Raw genomic sequence first — 16,238 nt, forward strand, 5'->3', positions numbered from 1 at the left:
AATGCTTTGCATTATCTCATCTTGTCTTCTCAATAACCCCATAATATAGTGAATACTAGACCCAAATTTCATGGAAGGAGAAACTGAGGCCAAAACTTTCCCACTGTTACAGAGATGGTGAGTGCCAGAGTTAAGATCTGAATTCAGACAAATGCACTGTTCTAGAATCTTTACTTTTTGTAACCACTAGAGTAGCTTAATCAGCTGTGAACAACCCCTGGACTAGACTTTTTAAAATGTCAATCTACTTACAAATCTCTTCCTATTTGTTCATTAATTTTATATGTATTTGTTTAGCCCCTGAAGAGTGCCAGGAACTGTTTCTCGCACTGAGAATTCAGCAGTGAACAAGACAAATTCTCTACTCATGTGGGGCTTACATTCTATATTCCACACACATAGGCTCATTTATTCCTTAAAATAACTGTATAAGCCTGAGGCCATTAGTGTCACCCATTTGTTAGATAAGGGAGCCAGAGCCCAGAGAAGTGAAGTAAGTTACCTAAGGCCACAAAACTAAATGGGAAAACTGGGGTGTACCCCTGGCCTTCAGACATCCTATGTTCTTTTATGCTCCTGTTAACCCAACTGCTATGGTTCCAAGATGGCTTTCAGTAGCTGGGCAGAAAGTTAGTACAGCCAGGACAGGAAATAAGACCAAGTTGACCCTCTCTCTCCTAATTTCTGCCTCTCTTCCAAATTTCTTGGTCCTTAATTCTTCAGGTATCCACTGTTATCCACAGTCTCCCAATTCTGTACCCTCCACTCTCTCCAAGCCTGTTCTGCCCACCTCTCCATGGCCTTATGTATCCCGTACACTTCTGTCCTTCACTCCTCCCACATCCTAACCTCAGGGTTAATCTTTTTTTTTTTTTTTTTTTTTTTTTTTTTGCGATACGCGGGCCTCTCACCGCTGTGGCCTCTCCCATTGCGGAGCACAGGCTCCAGACGCGCAGACTCAGCGGCCATGGCTCACGGGCCCAGCCGCTCTGCGGCATGTGGGATCCTCCCGGACCGGGGCACGAACCCGTGTCCCCTGCATCGGCAGGCGGACTCTTAACCACTGCGCCACCAGGGAAGCCCTCAGGGTTAATCTTAGCTCCCACTCTTCCCTTTAGAGAGTAGGCTTGAGGTGCTGTGGAAAATGATCAAAAGGGAATCCCTTCCATCATTACATCTGGAAAGACCTGTTCCCAGTAAGTCACGAACTTTATTTACTCAGAATTCCTTGAGAGAGTTTTCCTACAGAAACATTTTCCCATGTGGCAGTTATATTCTTCAGTATTTACTGCAGGTACATATGGATTAAATATGTTCCTAGGGGCTGGGTAGCAAAGTTTAACAGTGGGTAATATGCTTTGAATTCCAATCAACCAAACTACAAGTAACCTCTGGCAAAGACTGTCTCAGTAACACATTCCTGTCTTCACTATTACTCATAATAAAGAATGGAAAGGAGTAAAAAATAAATTCAAAAAATGTATTATTTCTTAGCATTAAAGAGAGAGGGCAACACAGCAGTAAACACAATGTAGAAAAAGAAATAATTTAAACTATAGGTGGCAGTAGTAGAGGTTGGGGAGACAAAAGACAAATGTTTCTGATTCAAGAGATTTTCAGGTCTACAGAGAAACCCTTTATACAAATGACATTCAAGAATCTCCTCAATCTGACCCTAATTTTTTTTATTAGTTGTAAGCCTCATGAGAGTAAAGAACGAATCTGATCTTGCTCAACATTATATCAGCTGCACAGGGCTGAGACATAGTAGGCACTTAATAAATGATTACTGAACAACAGAATGTCATCCTAGATTTATCTCTAGCGCCACCCCCGCTCTGTTTCCCACCAGCAGAGCCCTCTGTTGACCAGAATTCCCTAAAACAAGCCTGGTTGTTCGTATTGAGCTTTTCCTTCAGAAGTAGCCTTTGCCTGTATTGCCTTTTCCTCCCTTCCAGACCTGTTGAAATAAGATTCTTTAAGGCTAAGATCAAAAACTGAATCTGCTATGATTCCCCGAAGCTGTGGTCCAGGCATGAATGCAGAGTGGTAGCTGTACTCACAGCACCTCGGGGTGGCAAGTGGGTGCCTCTCCCTGCCCCGGGTTGGCAGGGCCCCAGCATGGGTTGGATTGGGAGAGGGCTTCCTGCTCACCTCAGATCCAGGTACTGTGTCCCAGCACAGAAGCTGTGATCCCTTGGGGGTCACCCACTGGCTGGTGGGAAGTCAAGGTTAACTTCCCTACCACATTGCTTCCTTGTTATCATTTTGCACTGGGACTCTGAAAACTATGTAGCCAGTCCTGGACCCAAGGGGGAAACCATTGTGTTTTCCTTCAAGAACACGTCGCAACTCCCCTCTAGTTGTGAAGAATACTCTAAGAGCAGGGGGGCCTACAATAGTCATCTTAAACTCTGGCTTTGCACAAAGGTTTGTTGAACTGACTTGAGAGAGGAAAAATATCACTTAATTTTACACAAAAATGGAAATGATCCCAAATCCAAATAGACTTGGACAGATCAGAAAACTGACTAAATAACACCGATTCCTTTTGTCTGAGATGATCATTCGTCTTATTCAAGAGGAGGATTTTACAAATTTACTATGCTGCTCCTAAATGCTTTTCTGTGAGATTAATAGAAAACTTTTAGAATCTGGACTTGAAAACTCATTCTGGAGTACGGTTTTCTGCAAAGGATTGGGTAATGTCTGCATATAATGATGATTAAACTATTCATTCATAATCATCATTTTCCAACTACTTACTGTGTGCAAAGTATAATAACAAGTACTGCTAAAAGCTGATACCTCAATTTAGGCCTTAACTTGGCCCTGCCCAAGACCACCATAGACAGTTGCCCACCTAAAGGGGCAAATGGGAACTGAAATCCAGCTTTCTCTCTGTCTGCAAACCACACACCCTGGCATGGGGTGGGCTGTATCTAACCAGAGGAAGTGGCATCTTCTTAATTCTCGTAAAGTACCTTCATGGCCCTGCCCCTCCTTCCACATACACCTCTAAAGCTGCGCTTGGTCCATCTCTGATTTCTTTGCCTTTTCCAGAGTCATCATTGTTCAGATGAACATACTTTCATTTGCAAGAAGATGCCAAAGTAAAGGGAAAAGGGGACACCATGTGATTTCCAAAGGGATGGCCCCCACAGTCTACCACCAGCAGGTACCCTGTCTAAATTTCTTTTTATAGCACAATGCAGCTGTATTCAACACAGAACAGGTGAGAACTGAATGTGAATTACAGAGAAGAATTTTAGTCATGATACATGACTTAAACAAGAAAAGAAATTGGAACGCTTTTGCATATTTTATTGGCAACAGTTTCACCAAATATGTGGTCTATTTGGAAAGGTGCTACCCTTTTGAAATTAACTCTCAAATTCTTGTGAAAGTTCAGACTCTTCCTACCCTCTTTAGGCAACTAACGGTAATTATTTTTATTGCTACAAGCCATGCATGTTGGTTTTTGACAACATGCTATTAATCATGATTAAATTGTGTAGGCTGAAAAATCTCTAATACCTACAAGAAAATCAAAATCCAACATAGCTATAAAAATGTTTACCAATCTGTAAAAAATATGTGGATATTCTACAAAACCAGCAATTGGAAAATGATAAAATTTATATTTTTATCCTTATGAGAATCGTCATAGGTTTACCTAGAAGGGAGGAATAAAGTCAATTCCTGTACTATTTCAAATAGATATCGCCTTTGACAAGTATGCAAATCAAGCTGGAATTGTATATTTGAGCTTTTAAATTTTGACAACTCTGAGACATTAGTTGGTAAAGCAGATATTGTGCTGCTCCCGTTTCCTCTCCAATCTGTTCTCAAATGGAATCACACTGATGTTTCCAAGGCAGAGAGAGCACCAAGAAGGTGAGCTTTTGACCACTCCTGCTATGGACTGAATTATATCTCCCCCAAATGCATATGTTGAAGCCCTCACCCACAATGTGACTTACTAGAGATAGGGACTCTAAGAAGGTAATTAAGGTTAAATGAAGTCATAAGGGTGAAGCCATGATCCAGTAGAACTAGTACCTTTATAAGAAGAGGAAGAGACATCAGAGCTCCTTCTCTGCCATGTAAGAATACATTGAGGGGCTTCCCTGGTGGCGCAGTGGTTGAGAGTCCGCCTGCCGATGCAGGGGACACGGGTTCGTGCCCCGGTCCGGGAAGATCCCACATGCCGCGGAGCAGCCGGGCCCGTGAGCCATGGCCACTGAGCCTGCACGTCCGGAGCCTGTGCTCTGCTACGGGAGAGGCCACAACAGTGAGAGGCCCACGTACCGCAAAAAAAAAAAAAAAAATACATTGAGAAGGCAGTCGTCTGCAAGCCAGGATGAGAGCCCTCACCAGAACCCAACCATGCTGACTACCTGATTTTGGACTTCCAGTTTCCAAAACTGTGAGAAAATAAATTTCTGTTGTTTAAGCCACCCAGTCTATGATATTTTGTTATGGAAGTCCAAGCTGACTAATACAGCCCCTTAAGTAACTTAACTAAAAATATTTATTATTAATTTTGAGGACAAAGAGGTAAAAAGAAAAAAGGAATGGTCTATAAGGTTTTTATTAATTTTGTGATTTTTATAAGAAAATTGTGAGTGAAAGCATCTTTCAAAATTGAGTTCTTACTGATTTTTAATAAGCATTCTAAGAACACTGGTGTTCTTCTTATGTAAACGTAGCTTCAAAAGAAATACCCTTGCTTCTGCCAGTAGGATTGTTGCTCCAAAATTCCTATTATTAGGAAATCCCAGAGCCACCACTGTTCAAGTCCCAACACAAATGCAACTAATTCTCTTACATTCCCTGCTCTATCCTCCCCCTCCTGCACTATCACGGTACTTAATTTTAAAATGTTTTGTCGTTTATCAGGCTCCACCTTGTAATTTCCATGACTTGTGCTCACACCTGTCTCCTCAACTGGAAGACACAGATCCTGAAAGCAGGGTCCATGCTATCCATTTGGATTTCCCCAATGTTTACTATGATGTTTTGCCTCTAGCGAGTATTATGTTTGGTAAATGTATGAAAGAACAAACAAATTATTCAATGAAGGGATAAATGAATAAAGAAATGGATTAATAACTTATTAATGAATCAATAAATGAATTAAGTAACTTATCATTTTGCCTCATCTATTTTCCATGATATTTACGAGAATTATTTTTCTACCGTGATGCCTCCCCTTGATGAATGAAAGAAAAGAAATAATAAAAAGGGAAAATGAAGTAACCCTTAGGTGCAGTGCCTATTTGTTATACATACTGCCCTTGTTAACTTCTTTAATTCTTACTACCTTGTGAGTTAAGTTTCACTACCCTCATTTTTCTAACAAGAAAACTGAGGCTCTGTGAGGTTAAGTATTGCATCCATAACCACACAGCTACTAAAAAAGTAAAGCTAAACTTCTAAAGCAACATTAAATCCAGGCTCAATCTCATAAATTATACATCTTTCTTACTCAATGGCCTTCCCTTGACTTTTTGCTTCAGCTTTAAGAGAGATAGTTAAAGATATCTTCCGAGGCCATTTGACATGGCCATCTTACCACACCCAATTTGGAGGACAGGGTGGAGTGTTCACTATCTCCCGGTGTTTTTCACTCCCCTGCTACTATGAGACAATATCAATCTCAGGGTTTCCTCTGTAGGGATTACCTTTAACTACCTTACCTACAGTACCAACTGTATCAAATCTTTGATACCAGTGAGGTTCTGGTATCTCAGAGGGCTCCAGGGGTGCAAAGCAAAGAAATCAGATTCCTTCCAGTCTGGTCTCATACCTATTGCTACTCCCCAAAGTATAAAATCTGGGGGGAGAACATAACTTGAGATTCAGGCAAATTTGAGACATATTCCAGTTCTGTCATTTATTAGCTATGTATATCTAAATAATCTGCCTCAGTTTCCACATTAAACAGTGTGCATGACCTCAGACATATCTGAACATATGGCAATGGCTGAGAAGACAGGCCCACTAAGGATTAATTTGCATTAGGGATGGAAATGCCTCTTGGTCAATGTGGCAGAAACTGCCTAAAAGCTCACCAATCACAATTCTTCCTCGTGGGCACTCATAAAAAATACATTTCCCCACATCCTTTGCATTTAGATTGGTGCTATGTCATGGAAGTAATGTTCATCACTTCCAGTCATGGACATAAAAGTGCGTCATATGATCTTCCTCACTCTTTGTTGGTCAGCTGGCTAAATACAGATAATACAGCAACGGGCTCTGAAAAGAGGCCCTAGAAGGTGAATCCCACTACCGGATGGAAGAATTAGGATTCCAGAATCATGGAATTGGGAAGCTGCCTGCCACACAAATTGTGATATAAGCCAGAAGAAAAACCTTTATTGGGTAGAGTCCCTAAGATCCTAGGGTTGTTTGTTATAGCACCTGGCACTAATTACTCTGATTAATACAGTTTCTCAGAAGTCTAAGAACCCAAGTCTAGGGCAAAAATAATGGGTCATCAAAAAAGAAAAGGGATGATTTGCATTATTCCGTGACTGATGGGCATTGCTCAGAGTATTCTTTGGACCAATTCCCTCCCTTCCCCATCCCCACTCACCCACACCAGCTGGTACTAAAGCCACAACTATCAGAGGGAGGCTATCGTGAAGACCTTTCTCATTAGAGTCTCCACAGGATACTGACGATACAAAGCAATATTGCTTTGTGGTCTGCATAACAGAAGGGAAGGTGGGGAGTATTTCTCCACTTTGACAAGAAAATGGTTGGAGAGCAGAACAGAGGAGCAGTAACATGTGAGCAGCAGAGAATGTCACACTAGTTACTAGGATACAAGCAGCTCAGTCAGAAGTGAGAGGAGACCAGAGCAAATTGAAACCTCAAGTTCAGCCCCCCAGACACCCCTATAGTTAGGCTATAGTTTGGTAAGGCAAAATTAAGCTAAAAGAGCTCAGGTTTTTGTACCCATGTTCTTCTCTTCCTTATTTCCCCTTTATGCTCAATTTCCCTCATTAAAAACATACCAACTTTCCGACTAATGCCTGTGAGTAGCACAATGATTTTATACTTCCCTGTGAAGGAGAATATTGGAATTACACATTGAGTGAGGGACACGCTGAGAGTTGCTGTCCATCCTCCAGTGAACTGCATGATAATCCTGTTAACCTTCCTATCAGGAGATCATTAAACAATTTTGAAAGCTGTTTCCTCTTACATGAGAACTGCATGCAAAATCTGATCTAGTATTTTTAACATAAGCTGTTCTGCTGCACAGACTTGAGTAACAGCCCCTCACACGTTTTAGATGGTCTTTTCTTATTCTTCCCTTGGCTACTAAGTGCTTTGTAGCCTTCCTCTCAGCGTAGGCATTATCCTATCTTTTTCTTTTCTTTTCCCTTGATTCCAATACCTAACACATTTTTCTTCCAACAGTATAGCTCCCTTCTCTAGCTCCTTTGAATGTCTTGTTTATCTCTTGTGCCAATCCATGTTTCATTCATTTCAACACATCACCTTCCTATGCATCAGTCTTGTAAATGTGTTGTACTTGGTATTTTGTTCTTATTTCTGCTTAGCTATTTTCATGAAACTATCCATTTCCATTAAATCTAATTTATTTCTGCATTTCATTCAAAATCTCTCTTTTTATCTCCAAAGACATTTTAACCATCCAGTTTTCTTCCTTCCTTTCTTTTCCTTTTTTTAAAAAATTAAGTATGCTAACAGTCACGTGATATCAGAACTTGTGTATATGTTTCGAGAACAAACAAGTTTTCCTTTTTTATCTTCTCGATCATGTAGTCCTTTCATTCAGCTTGAAAATTTGATTTCCTTTTGGATCCTTAGAACCACTAATTTTCTACCTCCAGAACAGAGAGAACTTACATTTTTAACCACATTTGAGAAACTCGGTAAAGTTGAAATGTGCTTCTGGTGGCTTCAATAATACAGAATGGATTCCTTGTCTCTGGAGAAGACTCCGTAATAAGACCCTATCATTGAATTAGCAATTCAAACCTCAAAAAAGTCAGTTTTCAGAAGAGTCAGGTTAGGGACTTGATGTTTTTAAGAAATGTCTTTGCAAAATGGGGGCTTGGTTATCATTGGATGAAGGATACTGATTTAATCCCCAGGGGTGACTGAACCCAGTATCTGGGGTTCTTCTAAACATTTAAAGCCATTTCCAAATGTTTCTGATGCAGCACAACCCAAAAAGGATTTTGGCAAGTGTGTTTTCCCTTCATTTTAAAACCCATGAGTATTTCAAGGGAAATGCAATCCATATGTCTTTGATTCATTTACACTTAAATCATCTAAATGCCATTGTGTAAGAGCTATTTGATGTACAAGAAGCCTGTGAGCCTGTTTTATAAGCCTTTTTAAGCCTTATTTCTTTGAATCAGAAAGTCATGTTTTGCCGGCCCTAAACAGAACTTGAACTGGGAAAGGCTCAAGTTCACTTCTAAACTGAAAACCCGCAAAGTTTTGCGTGGCTTCTGTACTTAGCAATATGTTTCCCCTTGCCTAAAGCTCACAAACACCCAGCATTTCTCTTCTCTGTCTCACATGTAGTGAGAACAGGGTAAATCAATTTTTGAATCACATTTTACTTGTAAAATTCACATTTTGAACCTCAGTTATCTCCCAGGCACTGCCAGAAGTTAAAATAGCAACACTTGAAAATTAGGCTTTTGCTCTAAAAGGGCAAAACAGTCTATAAAGTACATAAATTACTGCTTCTGTACATTTATTTGTTTGACAGGTTTAAGATATAAGTGTGGCTTACATATGGATTTTCAGGATGCCAGATTGGATGCTCCACGAGCTACAGTCACAAATGTAACCTCTTTTTTTAAGACTTATGTTTGGGAGAATAGAATTGGAACAATCTCGCTGTTCTGCACAAATCTAATTGCTGTGTCAAAACAGCAATGGAATATGATGAACATTTGCATTTTTCTCATTTACTGGCCTTTTCTATGGCTTTAATCATACTTGCATTAGTGGTCAAAAAGAAAGTGTGTTGGACTATTTGCTCCCTTATTCCCTGACACTTCAAAGAATTACAAACTAATACATTTGGGGGTAAAATGTGAACCTCAGATCAAGTGTTTGGAGATACCCAAGTGATAAACACTGATTGCTATGGACATGGAAACATGTCTTGAGAATGGATAAATCTTTCTCAAGCAAAAGCACTAATTATCTTCAAATGTGTGATTTCTTTGTTTTTATTTAGACACATCTTAGAGGTTGCATTTTAGTGAGAAGGAAGAAATAATGATGCTGTGATTGTCTGAAGAGAAGCAATATTTTAAATTTGCATTCAAAGCTTAGGGGGTGGAGATGAAGTTAAAAAGAAAGAAAGAAATCCAGGTGAACCTAATTATTCCTTATGCGCTCTCTCTAGTTCACATATGTGATAGACTTTCATGTTTGTGTAATCAAAAGGATTATGAAATTTAAGTTTGGAAAAAAGGATTTGGGCACTAAATCTAGCAAACAGTTAATTATGCTGAGATAATTAGATAGCATGAAGTGTTGGATTTAGTTCTTTTTCACAGTTAGTTTTCATTAACTACCAAGTCTTCATGATTCTCTGCAGGCAGAAATTATTAGTATTCTATTCTTAGGAAGAACGGTGTATGACTGACAAAGAATTAAACTTTCAAAAAGGGTGAAAGAAGCCTTTGTGTTGACCTATCCACATATTTTCTTTAAAAAATGATATTTTTTTCTATTAAAAATTTGATATAACGTTTTAAAATCTAAATTCAAGAAATACGTTACTTTAGGAAATTTCAGCAATCATAACATGACCACATATCAATTTCAAATGCAAAGCAAAAAACCTGAGTTTATGATTTTGCTATTTCACCAAGTTGAACCAGAGGATACGGATTAGGATTGTGTAACAGGTTAATAGCTCTGATACTTATTAAAACAACCATAGTGTTATACTGTAGACTTCCATGCCAGGACTTATAAGATTTAACTTGGGTTCAGGTGGACACTTAAAAACTTAAAGAAACAAAGTTCCGTAGTATTTCCTGCCCCTGACCTGGGTGCTCTCCATACACATCCCCTCCTGCTTTAGTTCTTCCTATTTTGAATGGATTGGGAAATATCTTTATAATGCTCCCTTGACACACTATTTGCCCACCACAAACACACATTCACACATTTACATAAACACAATATACACACACATACACATGCAAACACCACACACACACACACACACACACACTTCAACCTATATTTCTCAGTCAGCACAATTTTATAGATTTATTTCTAAGTGAAATTTTGAGTTCCAAATATACTCAACCATACATGTTGAAAGTTTGGGGGGAAATCCTTTCAAAGAGAACCATAAGAATTTAAAAAACATTTTGTAGAAAAGATCAAACTGGTTCTTATTTTATGTAAATCCATTTACTCACCCCTCACTTAAGCAGCCAAACAATAGGTTATATAATGAGTAAGACTCAGGTGGTATGAAATGGGGCAGATAACCCTGGGCAGTGTTTTGAGATTCAAAGAATAATTATTATAAAATCCTAAAGTCAAACTTTAATGATCATTCTTTTTTTTTTCCTCTCCCGTTGCGGAGCACAGACTCTGGACGCGCAGGCTCAGCGGCCATGGCTCACGGGCGCAGCCGCTCCGCGGCATGTGGGATCTTCCCGGACCGGGGCACGAACCCGCGTCCCCTGCATCGGCAGGCGGACTCCCAACCACTGCGCCACCAGGGAAGCCCGATCATTCTTCTTTTAAATGTTTGGTTATGAAAATAATTTAAAACTTTAACTTTCTGATATTTACCTTTATCCCAAAAGACTTTGATGTTCAAAATGGGCATTCAATACTACAGTAGACAGAATAATGCCCCCCTAAAGATGTTCACGTCCTAATCCCTGGAATCTAAGAATATGTTAAAATACATGGCAAAAGGGGCTTTGCAGATGTTTTTGAGGATCTTGAGAAGGGGAGAGTATTCAAAGTATGTAGGTGAGCCCAATATAAACAGAAGCATTCTTATAGGAGGGAGGCAAGAGGGTCAAAGCCAGCAGTGGAGAGGAAATGTGAGAATGAAAGCAGGGGTTGGAGGGATGCACTTGAAGAGGCCATGAAGCAAAGATGCAGATGGTTTCACGAAACTGGAAAAGGCCAAAAACTCAATTTGCTCCTAGAGCTTCCAGAAGGAATATGGCTCTGCCAACACCTTAATGTTAGCCTGTAAGACCCGTTTTCAATTTCTGACCCCCAGAACTATAAGAGAATAAATCAGTTTTTTAAGCCACTAAGTTTTTGGTAATTTGTTACAGCAATAATAGGAAACTAATACAAATACTAAGTTCTATTTTGAATGCACTTTTATAATCACTGTATTAGTACTTAAAATCCACTTAGTAATTAAAACCTTTCCTTTGTACCTTGATAAGTAAATAAAATAAACATTCATTTATTTAGCCAAAGGATACCTCATCCGATTCCCAAAGCTATAGTTTTCCCCAATACATATAAAAATCTACATAAATTGATTGTCCATAAAATATGATATATTGCAATGTATAAATTTTCATGAAAGTTTTTAGGAGCATGTCAATTTGATTGAAGAATATAGTGTTTATTATAGTCTTTCCTCCATAATTATCTTTTATTTCTCTAAAGAGTAGAAGTTAAGCCACCCTTATTTATCAGTTAGTGTTATGTTTTCCTTGGTTAAATTAATTTAGTACTCATATTTTATAATACCTAGTATCAGAAAGAAGCCCCTGTAGATTTCTATCCATCTCTTGCTTCTAAAGGTCTAGCATCAGAATAACTGGGCTCAGGGTCAGTCAATTACATTCATGTCACTCAGCCCTATAATTGACTACGATCACTCAGGCTCTGTTCTGTCCTCTCTGCTGTAGGAAGTTCAAGGATTTGCAGCTTGATCAAGAAAGAGGCAGGGCCATGAGAGATAGTAACACACAAGCTTTAATGTGTGGTGCTTGGGCAGAGTTGTATGAGGGGGAAGTAGCCCAGTAAGAGACCTTCCAGAGTCAGTGACACAAGTCTACTATCCAGAGGGGAACAGGACAAGAGACATCCCAGAGGAGAAGGGGAAACCAGAGAGGGGGTTTGCATATCAAGGTGATGTCACTCAGCAGCAACATGAGGAGTCTCTGGGTCAAAAAGCTCCAAAGGCAGCAGCAGTGTGGGGTCCTTTGTAGCCACAGGGTTTGTCTTATCTATGGTTAGCAGACTTCAGGCCAGATTCACAGGCTGTGTAAAGTAAGCAGGTTCTAAATGGCTAAAAATATGCTTATTATGCTTATTTGGACTATATTTAAAGCAACTGGATGTGTAAGAATGTGAGTTTGGTGCCAGCAGGCTTTGGGCTAATGGTCCTAACCCGCTATAAAGAACTAAACAACATGAGAGCCACAGGCACCATCTTTGGCTGTTCATAGGACATCTGTTCTGTTCTTTCTTCCACTTTTTGAGTTACTTTCTTTTCTGAACTTATCTCAGGAGATAAATACTACACCTTCTACCTCTTTACAGAGCACAAAATGTTCCCTCCACCTCCTTGCTCCAATTCAAATTTGGCTTTTCCCCAAAGGCAGTGCTTTTCTTGCAGCACTCTCATTCTCTCACACCTCAGTATCGTGAACTGTCCCCATCCCCCTCTTCATCCATCCCCCTCCTCATTTTGACCCTTATGTACAAGAAAGTTCAGGTTTCTCTCAAGAGACCTTTTTATGCCTACACTTTAGCACAAGAAAAAAAAACAATCCTCCTACACTAAAGATCAGTTTACTTGTTCCTTGTATATGTCATCTGTTGGCCTCCATATTATAGCCCCCTTATTCAATGAGGTTGTCTCCTGTATCACACCTTTTTTCTGCCTGAATGCTTGTTATTGATATTATCCTGAACAATTTCAATACCCATATGGAAGAACTCTCCAATACCTTCTCACATCCATCAACAATCCCTTCAATTCCAGAGGGCCTGACCTCTCTCTATTCTTCTCCCCCAGTTCCTTTTCAAGTCTCCTCCTGGATCTTCTCAGAAACTAAAACTTCTCCCCACTTTAGAAATCAGAAATTCTGATTCCTGCTCTTTGACCATCCCTTGCCTTTCTGCCTCCTTTCTGGAACCACTTTCTTTATACCTACTTTTCCACATTGTAGAATCCTAAGAACCCCTCCTGATTCCACGTTATTCCTTAGTTGCCTCATTTCCTTCCCTTCATAGATTCACAAGCACCCTCAACTCCTCTGCAACTATATCCTTTCGTCATCTCTCTTAACCCTGGATCATTCATACAAATTGTCCACCCTGTTCGGTTGAAGAAAAATAATATAACTCTGTAGACTGAGGCTACTAAATGTTTATACCCTTCAACTTCACCTTGCCTCTCTCCATTGCTCATAAAGGTTTCACCTGCCTTTTCTTAGCTCCCATTCCCATTTTCCTCAGTAGTAATTCAAAACATGTCACTCCACTCAAAACCCCGAACCAACTCCTGTTTTTATTCTCAACAGTAAATGCCAATCCTTTCTTCAGACAGAAAATTGGGGTTTCCAATTTAACCAACTCAAATTCGAAACTTGCTTTCCCTTTTGTCCTATCTATCTCCATTTGTGGTCTTTAGCCATTCATCTATCCCAGTCAGAAAATTAAATGATATTCTCAATTTCTTCTCCTCCCTTGCCCACTCTAATCAGGCTATCACCAGATACTTTCTCTTTTTTTTCTGCTAAATGTCTTCTTTTTTTTCCACCTAAATGTCTATTTTCTTTTCTAATTTCTTTCATGTTACTTTCAAAGTAACCCCATGTTACTTTCAAATCTAATTATCTCTATCTTAAGCTTTAGAAATGTCTTCTAATAGTTCTCCTGCCTTCAATATCATTTGCCTCAAGTTCATCCTCCATACTTAAGCAAAAGTGATGTTTCTAAAAAATAAATCTGACACTGTCACTTCACTTCTTGAAATCCTTCAGAGGTTACCCATAGCATGGCACCAAGAATCGGGTTCCTGCACATCTGCTAGCCTCTTTTCACATCACATTTTTTACAATTTAATCTCCAGTAATACTAATATACTCATAGATTTCTATGTTCAACAGATCACTTGGAACATTTGGGTGAGCACAATTTCCTTTATCCTTGCTTTTCTTGGTGAGCTCCCATTCATTCTTCAGACTTTTTTCAATTGTCTTCTCTGTAAAACTGTCTTTTGTCTCTGAGTTTTTTCTTCAAAAATAATGAATTATTCTCTCCACAGTATCATTAAAGTGCTAGATTATACTGGAGAAATCAAGGAAGGCTTTCCAAAGGATAAAACATCTAAGCAGATATCTAAAACATGGGTGGACACTGGCCAGGTATATAGTTGGGGAAATAGTGATTTCCAGGTCAGATACTGGAGGGCGGCTGTATGTGTCATTCTTCCTTCTGGACTATATGATCCCACCAAGACAGGGATCTGTACCTAACCCTATATTGTATTTTATCATAATACCAGATACAGAACAAGTGCCCAGTAAGTTTTTGGTATAGGAAGGAGGAAGGAAGGAAGGAAGGGAGGCAGAACAGAAGGATAGGATTTTAGTACTTTAACTTTCCTCTTGTCAGTTTTCTTTCATGGACACCCTTAAAATATTTCACTCACAAAAGATCTCGGGCTATCTATCTCACTGCTACCGAAGGGCAATGGTCAAACATACCATTTATCAAAAAAGAAGAGTGAAAAGAGTTATAATAGCACTGCCAGCATTTTCAGAGTGAGAAGAGTGAGAATAAGGCAGATTCATAATTAATTTACTCTATATTTATACCATAGTAGCTAGGAGCTGCTAACTATATGTATATATACATAAGATATATAAATATACATATATTACATATATATATCCAAACTTACAGATAATATAAGGAATATCTCACCCATAAATTGATAATAAAAGCCAGCCCCCACCCCAAAAACATATCTCCAAGTGATTAAAATACACTCCTATTGGATTTATGTATTAATTGAAAAAAAATCATGTGTCCATGGGTGAATAAAATATGCATCCTGACCTCTAGTACCTAAATGCACAACAACAGAGAACAATGATTATTTCAAAATAAAGAGCTATGGGAAATTTGAGCAGAGGGAGAATATATCTGTCTGAAAAGATTAGGAAACAGTTCATTGAAGAGATGATAGCTGCACTGGGGATTAAGGATAAGCAGCATCTGAACAAGGGAAGAGAAGAATGAACATTTTAAATTTCATGACCCATGATCCACAGGGGGGAAATGATGGAGATGGCCACTGAGGACTGTGGTGACCATTCGTGCTGTTCACCAATATCTGGTTTTCTAGTCCTTGTGTGACATGGTAGGTTTACATTTCTTAGCTTCTCCTATGGTTAGTTAGAGCCAAATGACCAATTCTGGCCAGTGGGTTGTGAACTGAAGTGACATTTGTCACATCGGTACCATAACATTTAATTGCTAATGTGAGATCCCCTAAAGCTCTTTCCGCTCTTTCCTGGGATGTGGAGACCGGCAACATTTAAGATGATGACTACTCCCTTAGGCTGGTCTCTGAGTGACCGCAATGAACAGAGAACATCCTTGCTGACTGGAAATGACTATGTAATATGTGTGAGAAATAAACCTTTGTTATCTTAAGACACTGAGATTTTTGGAGTAGTTTATTACCATACTTTAACCTAGACCATTCAGGCAGGTACAGAAACAATGAGATGTTCCATTTGATAGGCATATGTGGCATGAAGAAGTGATGAAGAAGTGATAAATAAGTTTGGAGGGTAAACAAGTCAATTTGCAGAGAAGCATGAATTCCAACTTGAAGATTTGGGACTTTATTTTATAGGCGATATAGAGCTGTTAAAAGCTTTCAAACAGGGAAATATTATGAACAGAACTGTGCTTTAGGAAAATTAATCAAGCAGGATAGAGGATGCCTAGGAAGCGGAAAGACACTTAGAAGCAGAGAAACAAGTTATGCTATTGTGAAAAGTCTAGAAGTCATGGGGTTTAAACTAGGGCAGTGGCAGTGGGAATCAATTTGGCAGAATGAATGGAACAGTAATTTGCAGGTCCTGGCAACTGATGAAGCCCAAGGGACTTATAAGTCATTCCAAGATTTGGAGCCTGGATGATTGTTAAGATGATGCCACTGCTACTTAAATAGGAAGCAGAGAAAGGGGAACAAA

This window comes from Phocoena sinus, chromosome 3 (genome assembly GCF_008692025.1).
Source record: "Phocoena sinus isolate mPhoSin1 chromosome 3, mPhoSin1.pri, whole genome shotgun sequence".
Classification (NCBI taxonomy): Eukaryota; Metazoa; Chordata; class Mammalia; order Artiodactyla; family Phocoenidae; genus Phocoena; species Phocoena sinus.